This window comes from Salarias fasciatus, chromosome 3 (genome assembly GCF_902148845.1).
Source record: "Salarias fasciatus chromosome 3, fSalaFa1.1, whole genome shotgun sequence".
NCBI lineage: Eukaryota > Metazoa > Chordata > Actinopteri > Blenniiformes > Blenniidae > Salarias > Salarias fasciatus.
In genome coordinates, this window is record NC_043747.1 from 25442431 (window position 1) to 25454371 (window position 11941).

The window sequence follows — 11941 nt, forward strand, 5'->3', positions numbered from 1 at the left end:
GACTGAAGTCCTCACTGCTTCACAGAGACTCTGATCATCTCCTCTCATCTCTCTGCAGGTGGGAGTTTGACTGGGATTAAATCCTGAATATTTACTCAGGAGAGCACAGCGTCATCCAGCATCGAGTGGCAGAGGAACCAGCAGAAGACCTGTAGATTGTCAGTGGCGCAGCGTGAAGAGTTCAACAATGAACCAGGGTTCCTCTGGATGTGACACAGAATCATCACTGTGTGTTTGGACTCCTCCTCCTCCTCATCCTGTCTTATCACTGTCTGCACCTACACTGTTCAGTTTGTTAGGTTTTACCATGTAAAATCAGTTTTTGTTCACTTCAGACTGTAAAATCTGAGCTGTTTGAGGAAGAGTCAGACAACTCCTGCAGCAGCCTCAGATGAGTTTTATGCTCCGACTTGTTTCATTGTGGAGGTTTCTGAATGGAATTCTCTTTAACCATCAGTTGAGGCTGTTGGCCAAAGTAAATCCTGATCGCTCTCACACCAACTTTCATTCATTCCTTTATAACATCTGGGTGAGACTCCTGTAACTTCCTGTATATTGGTCTGGACCAGACGTCTCCTCATCGACTCCAGCTGGTACAGTATGAGAGATTATATGTGAGAATGGTTGGCATCCGTGAGCCCACATTGTCTCCTACATTGCTGGTGTTTTTCCAACTGTTTGCTTTTAATGTGTGGCTTAATGAAAAACCGGATTAAAATCTTCCATTCGAATTCCCTCCATTTTTTAGAACTGGTGGAAGTTTGTTGTGCTTTCTACAGGGAATACCAGTCTCCCTGTGACACCTGAATGCTCAACTCCTGTTCCCACACAGAGAGGTTGTCACATGCTGCTTTTGTCGCCTCCTGTACAGTTTAGAGATGATCTTTACCGGAGTATGACGCTGCTGTCCGCAACTCACTCCCTCCTGCTGAGATTCCCTGTTTGATTTCTGTGTTAAAAATGTTTCAGGTTTGCAGTTGTATTTTATTCATGCTTTTCTCTTTTTCATTTCCACAAATCCAGTAAAAGTTTCACATATCTATGATAGAGTTATATCACAATCACAATCCGGTTTTACTGTCAGGCACAGTGAAACCATTCCAGGGATTTGTGTTGGTGGCGTGATGCGACTCGAAAAAAACATAAGAGGCACACAAATAAAAACATCGAAACTATAGAAAATTAAGGAATATAGCAACAATATAACATCAACAATAAATATGAACTGAAAACTAAAACTCACAACATATTTACAATATTCTTTTAAAAGCTGAAGGTGAGAGACTAAGAAGTTTATATTATAGCCAATTGTGTGTGTGTGTGTGTGTGTGTGTGTGTGTGTGTGTGTGTGTGTGTGTGTGTGTGTGTGTGTGTGTGTGTGTGTGTGTGTGTGTGTGTGTGTGTGTGTGTGTGTGTGTGTGAATGGGCGTGTCCGTGTGTGTGAGAGAGCGAGAGAGCGAGAGAGTGAGAGAGAGAGAGAAAGGTAAAGAGTGTTTGTGTGGCAAGCCATGTACTTCGTGAATCTTTGTAGATATTATTTCAGCACCATGGACAGCACTATGTCCTCTCGCTCTCTTTCTCTCTCTCTCTCTCTCTCTCTCTCATCAGTGTTGAAGATGCCAGTGAACACTGGAGACAGCTGATCAGCACAGTGCTTTCACAGATGGACTCATCCACACGTAAAAGATGCACTTTAAGACCAGTTCTGGTCATATTATATTTGTAGTATATTTTCATCGTATAGAATTGTTGGATTTTTGAGCCCCTTCACCACGGAAGCCCTAACATGGGGTTGGTGTTATGCTCTTAATTAAGTCACCCAATGTGCTCATGAACAAAAAACATGAACAAAATAAACCAGTTAACATCAGTTGACTTCAGCAAAATGTTGTGCAAGTAGGTATATTATGATGTGTCGAGATATAACATGAAAAATCACTTCCGGGTGGACACAGGAGTGAAATCCCAGGAATCCTCTTAGTACTGATAATAATCAGTCATTGTAGAAAGTTTGAAAGGATTTTGTTCATTAGCATTGCAAAATCTATCGTCCGCAATATGTGAAGTTGAACGCAGGATGGCTCACTGAATGGCAATGATGACAATCTTGATATCACTCGTAAAACAAGTCAAATTGCTTCAGGCTGAAAAACGAGACTTAAATTTAATATTATTCAAAATAACAGTGGAAAAACATTTTAATAAACGCCCTGACCAGCTCCAAACTTAATGTCTGGAAGAAATGCAGTTTGTTAAAGGAAGCTTTCCTGCAAATGTGAGCCCAAAAACTTGAATAATAAGTTGTTGTCCCCCCCCCCCCAAAAAAAAAAAAAAAAACTCTGCTGTGGGTCACAACTTTAGTCTTGATTTCTATTCCTTTGTTTTTGCAGCATTTGAAAATGTTATGAGCATACGTACATACCTCCTGCACGGCCAAGTCAGCCCACCAGTATTTGTTCCCTCCTTTAGTCTTTTTCCGATGTTTGACGAATACATTTTTTGGATTTCTCCTGAGGGGTGAACTATTTTGGACGTGAGTTCTGGCCAAGACAATAATCCAGTGTCCAATATGTTGAATCTGTTGAAACACATTTATTTTCACCGTTTTCGGTTTGTTCTCCAGCGGTTGGTCCTGGTTGTGGGGATGTGTGCAGTTCTTCATCCTCTGTGCTGTGTTTGAACTGAAGCATACTATTGTGTAATTTTGCTGTACTTATAATTTGCTACGTCCGAACTGCTCAGTCTTCAAGCGGAGCTGGCTGGCAGCATTTCAGCCATGAAGACTTAAAACTCCAGTGACTGAGATGGAGCTGGCTCTTTCCACCTGTTGGAGGACGATGCTGGTCTTCCCAACAACGCTGATCATGTGTGCAGCTGGATAACAGAGGCTTGCATCTGGAGGACGACTTCTGTCCTCAGCCGGCGTGTCCAGGTTTTAGACCTGAGCAGGAGCCGCTTGGTGACAGAGCTCATCCAGCTCTCATGGCGAAGCCCAAACCTGGCGATCGCCCTCAGCAAAGCAGGGAAGCTTCATGGTTCGACTGCTGAAAAGCTGCAGTATCATTTGTTACCACAGGAGGGCGCCACAGCTGAGCAGGTTCTTCTGTCTTCACTGTCCAAGTCCCTGTAACAACAGAAGACACTACAACTTTCACAAATACCAGTTCATCTCAAATAAATTACAGTCATGACACAAAAACATTACATTTCTTCACAAAATAATCAGTCTTGATTATTGCAGTACGACCCTCCTGCTGCATCGGCCAATCAGAACACTGCAAAACTGTGTTATTCCCTCAAACTGAGCTTTGCAGAGAAGAAAAAAGAAAAAAAAAAAAACCTTACTTCCCAGAACAGACAGGGACGCTGAGGTGACAACAAAGGCCTCCTGCCACGCCATGTAGGACACCAACGCCACTTTGTCTTCCTGTCTGTCAAACCTCGACTCACTGATGTGTGATCCTCTGAAACTGCCTCACATCTTCATAATCTGCCACTTTGTGAAGAAAATCAGCTTCAAGATGAAGATGAGACTTTGTTTCATGTTTTTAATAAGAACTACAACTCTTTATTTTAATTTATTAGTGAAAGTTCCAGCTTTCTTCAAAAAATGTATACATGGAAAAAAAAATTACAAAAGGCTACTTCACATGTTCACCATGACTGAGTCTGAAGGTGTTCAGAGTGTTCCAGTAACTTTAACAAAGCTGGGTTTTCAGTTGTTAAATTATTGTATTTATTTTATTGTTTTTTTTATAAGTTAAATATGTTTGTTTTTTCAAAATATAAATCTTCAAAGGTTACTAATCATTTTAAAATGAGCAATGCTGCAGCTACATTGATCACTAACACCTTCAATTCAATCCTTAATCCTCTTTTTAAATCATTTTATTATTTGTAAAAGTCAAATTTCCATCCTTGAGTGTTGTTTCTGATGTTTTACCCATCGCTGGGTCCAGGGTGTTACCATGGGGGTGATGTTGCTCCCCCTGGGTTCACCACAGCACTGCTAACAACTATGATTCATTCACTTTTTTTTACTAAAACCGGTGTGGTCTGATTCAGCCAGTAGCTGCAGCTCGTGCATTTGCCTGTGAACTCACCACTTCCTGTCAGGGAGAGCATCAGTTTGTGGTCTCTGTGTTTGTGGCTGAAATGAAAAAAGCTGCTCTGTGTTTTGCTTGCAACAGTTTTTGTGCATGCCTCTCGCTGACATTGTTGTAGCTTGTTGCTTTGAGTGTGACTCGAACGTCAGTGTGAAAACGTGTCGTCTCACAGAGAAAAGCTTCCAAAGGAGAACATCTTCGTAGCGGAGCTGTCAGGACCGTACGGCATGACGGCTGTATGTGATTAGCTGTAAACAAACCTCAGACATAAGCATGGTGCACGGCTGTGAAGTACACGGAGTGGTGCGCACATGTTGTCCGTGTTACAGTGGAAAATAAAATGGAGATCCCTCAATTCCACAGGACCGTCACTCAGCCAAAATAGTCTCTGGTACTGTCACACCGTATCACCTCGACTTCTGGGACGCTTTAGGCTCCTGGAACATTCTAGATCTCTGAGATCTAGAGTTTATGAACATTTCTTTTTGTGAACATTTGTATGTGGATTTAAATTTGGAATTAAAAACTTGCATGGTTCCTTTTTCTTTCTGTGAAACATGTTTTTGTGGTTAATTGTGACTCTCTCTCTCTCTCTCTCTCTCTCTCTCTCTCTCTCACACACACACACACACACACGCACACACACGCACACACACGCACACACACGCACACACACACACACACACACACACACACACACACACACACACACACACACACACACACACACACACGCCCAGTCTTGTATTTCTATCCTTGTGAGGACCGTCCATTGACTCCCATTCATGTCTAGCCCCTAACCCTGACCCTTACCCTAACCCTAACCCACACCACAACAAAGCCTAACCCTAAAGAAATGTTTTTGCACTTTTACTTTTTTCAGTAACAACAACATGGTCAAGAAAACACTGTTTCTCCTACTTAGGACCGGAAAAAGGTCCCCACAAGGCACATCGTTTCACGTTTTGCTATCCTTGTGGGGACATTTGGCCCCAACAAGGATAGAAATACGAGAACACACACACACACACACACACACACACACACACACACACACACACACACACACACACACACACACACACACACACACAGTTGCCAGGTCTGCAACGTTCAAAAAGAGCATTCAAAAAATCCAATCAAAACTGCTTTTACAAATAAACCTGCTTTTCATTTCTTACTATAATGCATGTAATCACGTTTTCAGTTCTGGATTGTAAGTACAGAATATCTACAATATAAAATTGGTTCAAGATTCAAAGACCTTCAAGGTTCAAAGATTTAAGTATTATTACCATTTCCACATTTTTCTTGTTTCTTGGAAAAAAAAATTGAAACTTCAGAGTTTAATTTAAATGTGTGTCACAACATTAGAATCTGCTTTGTTTTTAGATCAGCACTGTTGGACTTGGTTTTGGTTTAAAACCTGGTTTCGTGCATCTTATTTGGACTTTGGGCTGATTTAGTGTCAGACCTGGCAACTTGCTGGGTTTGCAGGGAAACCAGCCACTGCAAACCCGCCTGCTCTTTTAAAAAGATTTCCTGGTATGTTGCTGCACAGAAATCATCCTCTGTCGACCTGCGAGGGACAGAATAAGAACCAGGCAGAGGACTGAAGACGTTTGGGGAGATTTTTTTGTGCGTAAGAAGTCTGTTGCACACATTTACATTTGTTATTACGATTGTTATTCTGATATAAAACCACTATTCTAACGACAAATATCTGTGTGAAATGTCCTCTGTGTCCCCCACAGATCTCTGAACCATCGGGACTGGACCTGAGAGAAAAATGTGAGTTTTCTGTTTTAGCATTTGGACATTTTTATGAATGTGAAGTGTATTTCAAATGAAATGTATCATTATCATCATCATCATCATCATGATTATTTTCATCAGCCTCAGCATGGACTCAATATGAAGTAATGAATTTTTTAATGTGTTAACGAATGTATGTGTTAATGAATGAATATCACATACTGTGTAGAGGTTTGGGGAAATACCTACAGAAGCCATTTGGAGATTTTATTCAGACTTTAAAAAAAAAGCTATCAGGATCATTCACAGTGTGGGCTTCAAGGACCATACAAACTCACTGTTCCTAAGATCGAGCCTTCTAAAACTTGAGGATTTAGTAAATTTGAAATCTTTGTTAATACTTTACAAGGCAAGAAACAATTTGCTTCCCTGTAACATAAATTGTCTGTTTGCTAATAGAGAGGGCAATTATACTGTCAGGCAAATGCTTAATTTAAAAGTTCAGTGTGTTCGTACGACCCTCAAAAGCCAATGTATCACCCGGAGAGGCGTAAGTCTATGGAACAGTTTAGATGGGAACCTAAAAAGTGCCATAACTATACATCAATTCAAAAAACTGTATAAGCGCAGTATTTTTGATAACTATGCCAGAGAAACACAATACTGGAACGTGAATACTGTACGACATAACACACACACGCTCATAAACAGGCACATGCACGTGTTAGGATGCATGGGCCTGGGTATGTATAATGAACACACACATATAACAATACTGTCAGACACAGTATGACTACTGAGTATGCTGTAATAATATGTAGTATTGTTTGCTAGCCTTGAATAAGCTAATGATAATGTATGGTTAATGTTGCAGTTCATGTCCAGGCACGCACACACACTTGTGTGGCATGCCAGGATATGAATCTTGTACTACATAACACACACACATTCATAGGCAGGCACATGCACATGTTACTGTGTAATGGCCTGGGTATGGATGAAAAAAAACATATAGCCTACAAATATAACAACACTGCCATGTGACCCTCAGCGATAAAACTGTGAGATATGGGAAGGGGTAGGCACTGATAAGCTTCTGCTTCAGCCTACTCCTTTTGGGCTTTCATTGAATGGTTTTGCATATTCTTGTTGAGATGTTTGTAATGTGATATGCCCAAATAAACAAAACAAAACAAAACAAAACTAAACTAAACTAAACTAAACTAAACTAAACTAATGTTTACACATAATTCCACAGTTTGTAGGAGTAAATCAAGTTTTGTCATCCATTCAAAAAATTTTTTTGAAAAAATCTGCCAGAGAAGTTGAAGTTCGGGAATGTGTAGAACAACATCTGCCTGCTTCTAAAAAAGATTTATATTTGTGAAAAAAGTTCCTATCATCCACCGATCATTACTTCCTGTTGACACATGCAAAACACAAAACTGATGAGAGACTTTGAAGATGTGGTTGCGGTTCTTGTTTCCTTCCTTTCACCTCCATTTGACTGGATGACTGCAAGTCGTACTGTCCAATCAGAGAGCTTTCTGTCCTCCTGCCCCACTTCAGAATCTGTCTTTGGTGTACCAGAAAAAACATTGGTCTCAATTACAGCCTCAGTGCTGTGGTGTTCAGGGACCATCTGCAAATCACAAGGCTGCTGTGATGGTGAAGACTGCCTCCCCTGAAGTGCTCTGGCGCCCCCCAGGGGAGGTGTGCCTCAGGCGTTGAAAACCGCCGTTCTCGATATTTCTGTCTACCATGTCTGTAAATTTGCGCACACAGCAGGGACAACAACACTGAACGGGTGAGCAAATATTACAAATCAAGCTGCTACATGAACAAATAGGCTCAGGTCAACATTACGAACAAAAAACCAAAACAAAAATCAAGAACCCAAAAGCATTTTAATTTAGATACATAGAGACATGCTGGTGAATGAAATTATGTGGCAATAAAATAAATACATGCAAAATGATTTAAAAAATCAAATTAAATAAACTAAATAATGTTTTTAATAAAGTGCAATTTAAAACACCACTGGTGACAGGAGAATTATACATATATGTATATATATATATATATATATATATATATATATATATATATATATATATATATATATATATGTATATGTATACATATCAGTGGCGGACCGTGCATTTCACACTAAGGCCTTCAGAACAGATCCGCCTGAACCAATCCACCTCTCAATAACTATTTCATGTCTACAAAAATAACTCTTATTATGCAGATATGCACATAAAGAGTTGTTGCACAGCAGATAGACACTTGTGCAGCCAGAATAAATGCCTTTGCTGAAGTGCACAATTCTCCTACTACATCTGTGCACATACAATGAGCATCAACAACTTAATAAAACAGCAATCTTATTTAGGAAAAGAGGAACATTTTACTCACCAAAATCCCAATTATTTAAACAAAATACATCCTCCTTTCCTTCCTCAAAAAGAGTTCAACTGCTCTGTCATATAGATTATCCGCGCGTTTCAGTTCCTAAAGCCAGGGCTGAAAGTCAAGCTTGCCCTGTGGTATTTCTGACCTAAGTTTTAATTCTCTTCAGGTCTTCTTCTTCTTCTTCTTTGGAATAATTGCGGTAGGCGACCAACAACTTAGGTGCATACCGCCCCCTACTGTATCTCTTGGTGAATGTAAATCAGAGGGCCTGGATATGCTGTTGTTAGTGTAGCTAGCTAGAAGGCGCTGAGTCGCCAACTCGAAATCTGATTGGTTGAAGCAACTGTCTGATTGGTTGAAGCAGCTGTCTGTTTGACGCTTCACTTTACTTCACTGCGCCATCAGGAACCGATAGCGAAGGCCTCGGGCAGATTTCTTTGACCCTAGCAACAGATGATGCCTGAAATGTGATTGGTTAAATGATTTAATATGAAAAAAAACATGTCTGGAAGCAGCGCAACCACGGGGAAACTATGAAAGGAACTGGAACATACCGTTTGGAATCATTTATTAATTATTTATGGACAAAATATAATTTACATCAGTCTGTAAATCAGATACTTTTTAGGCCAGCAGAGAAGGCTTTGCAGGCCCTGACGGTCCACCACTGAGATGTGTGTGTGTGTGTGTGTGTGTGTGTGTGTTTATATATATATATATATATATATATATATATATATATATATATATATATATATATATATATATATATATATAAAACAAACAAACTGTGTTCTCGCCACCCCGGCAGTATTGTGTCTGTCTCCTTCAAGCTCGGGTCCTCTACCAGAGGCCTGGACGCTTGAGGGTTCTGCGAAGGATCTTAGCTGTTCCTAGGATTGCGCTCTTTTGAACAGAGATCTCAGATGTTGTTCCTGGTATCTGCTGGAGCCATCCTCCCAGCTTGGGGGTTACGGCTCCCAGTGTCCCGATCACGACTGGTATCACTGTTGTCTTCACACCCCACACTCTCTCTATCTCTTCCCTCGACCCTTGGTATTTCTCCAGCTTCTCGTGCTCCTTTTCCTGATGTTGCCATCACTTGGGATTGCTACATCTATCACCACAGCTGTCTTCTGCTGTTTATCCACCACCACTATGTCAGGTTGATTGGCCATCACCTGCTTGCCAGTGTGGATCTGGAAGTCCCACAGGATCTTGGCTCGATTGTTCTCGACCGCCTTTGGAGGTGTCTCCCATCTTGACCCTGGGATCTCCAGTCCATACTCGGTACATATGTTCCTGTACACGATGCCCGCTACCTGGTTGTGCCGTTCCATGTATGCCTTGCCTGCCAGCATCTTACACCCTGCTGTGATGTGCTGTACTGTCTCTGGGGCTTCTTTGCGCAGTCTGCACCTGGGGTCTTGTGTGGTGTGGTAGATCCCGGCCTCTGTTGATCTTGTGTTAAGGGCCTGTTCTTGTGCAGCCATGATGAGTGCCTCTGTGCTGTCCTTCAGTCCGGCCTTTTCCACCCACTGGTATGTTTTCCCCATGTCAGCCACTTCTTCAATTTGTCGGTGGTACATGCCATGCAGGGCTTTGTCGGGGGAGGGGGCCACCCCGTTCCGAAGCTACGAGTGAGCCCCCCCCCACGTCCCACATCCGCCCCCCCAAAGCTACGAGTGAGCCCCCTCACCCCACCCCCCTATTCAATATAAATTCTTGAACTGAATGTGTAGTTACTGATACCGTGCTGTTGGAAAACCAAAAGGCCAATTTAGTCCCAAGGAGTCTTGAAATAGGATACTGATAAGTATACTGCCAGTAAATTGATTTAAAATACTTCTGCAAAAACAAAATAAACCTGGAGTAGATATATCTGCATGAACGCCACCCTGTTCTTAAAGCTTGCATCCAGAGTTTTGAAAGAGAGAGGTTTTTTAATCCAACGTCTCGAGGTTCCGCCCTCCCTCTGCTTTCGTGAGCGACCAAGCCACGCCCCTTTAACTGTGCTCACGCATCACCTGTAGGGTCAAAATGAGTGCCTCCGAGTCCTACAGCATCCTACATGTTTAGCTTTTTACTGTGGATGTTCAGCAGACAATGAATATACCCGAGGTAAGCGTAAAGTCTGGCTGCGCGGACACGTTGATTCATAGCATGACAAAGCGGAAGCTCGAAATCTATTGGCTGAAGCTGACCGGCGCTTTTTTGGCTAACATGGGAGTCTATGAGATGAAGGCGGAGCTCATACATAAATTTTTATATTGCTTTATGCTAATATTATAGTATCGAACCAGACTAACACATTTAAGCTGTTAGAAAATTATACATACACTGGAAACGAACGGAAACTAGGGACACGAGCTTTAAAGTGATTACCAATGACTGATTCATTTTTTTCCAGCACCCACAACACCAGAGGCAATGTGTGTGTGCATTCAAAAAGAAGAGTATGTCTGTGTCATATTGGTGCTCTTGTGTGAGTGTGTTTGTTCTTGTAAAGGTGATAGAGTGAGGACCAGTAACAGTTTAAGAGGACATCTTGAGAAGTCAAGACATTACATTCATTGTGGCATTCTCTCCATTTCTCTGTGCATGAATGTGTGTGTGTGTGTGTGTGTGTGTGTGTGTGTGTGTGTTTGCGTGCGCATTGAATAGGATTGTCCTGATTCTTGTTGATGCTTTCTCTCTCAGTTGACTGAACATGTCTGATGTGGACAAAGAGGAGGACAGATCAGAGTCTGATGACAGGTGAGAGATAAATAGTTAATATAGTTAAGTATAGTTACAGCAGGGGTAGACATGACCTGAAACAGTATTAGTATTAGAATGTGTGCAGACATTCTCAAATGTTTGAATCTATTAAGGTCAAATTAGTGAGTTTGTGTGTGTGTGTGTGTGTGTGTGTGTGTGTGTGTGTGTGTGTGTGTGTGTGTGTGTGTGTGTGTGTGTGTGTGTGTGTGTAGATTTGAGCAGCTTGGACACACGGCAGAGTCTTCAGGATCCTGGAGCTTGTCTATGAACAGTGACTGGCTCGAACATGAACCACCAGTCTTCAGTGTTGAACCTGGACCTTCAGACACAAAGTAAGAAACTGTTTCCTGTAATTTCCCACAAAAAAGATTGAGAGATGTTTTGATCACTTTCAGATTTGGCTCCAATATTGTGAAGCAGCGTGGTGGTTGAAGCTGGAGCTTTGTGTCTTTGCTCTGTTGTGTTGCTCAGAGTAAATGTTGCTTGGTGTCCACAGAGAGAAGAGGAGTGATGTTTGTGAGGAGCAGGATAAGTCCTGCTGTGTTTTGTGTCAGGAAGTCCTGAAGGATCCAGTCCGGTGGAGCTGTGGACACCAGGTCTGCAGAGAGTGCAGCAGCTCACACTGGGACCAGGGTTCTTCATCAGGAGCTTCTTGCTGTTCTCAATGTGAAGAAAGATCCAGAAGCGTCGCTGCACCAAGTAAGAGTGGACATGTGTCTCTGAGGGACTGGTTTGTCTTCACTGGACTTGTTGTTGTGTTGAAGAGTCATGAAAGCTTGTTTGTGTGCAGTCTGATTGTTGTTGTTGTCTTTGAGCAGGTGTTGGTCTGCAGCAGCTTCTAGAAGAACATAAGAAGAGTCTGAGGAGGAGATGTGAACGTGTGACTGAAGGAAGTGATGAAG

At 41.8% G+C, this 11941-nt stretch overlaps 1 long non-coding RNA gene across 1 annotated transcript; it reads left to right on the plus strand.

Moving 5' to 3' along the window:
• Positions 1 to 5674: 5674 nt before the first annotated feature.
• LOC115381902 (uncharacterized) lies at positions 5675 to 11918 on the plus strand. The gene is made up of 6 exons (XR_003930481.1): positions 5675 to 5744; positions 5861 to 5897; positions 10980 to 11036; positions 11252 to 11371; positions 11536 to 11738; positions 11858 to 11918. It is a non-coding gene; the product is annotated as an uncharacterized LOC115381902 (long non-coding RNA).
• The last annotated feature ends 23 nt before the right edge of the window (positions 11919 to 11941 follow it).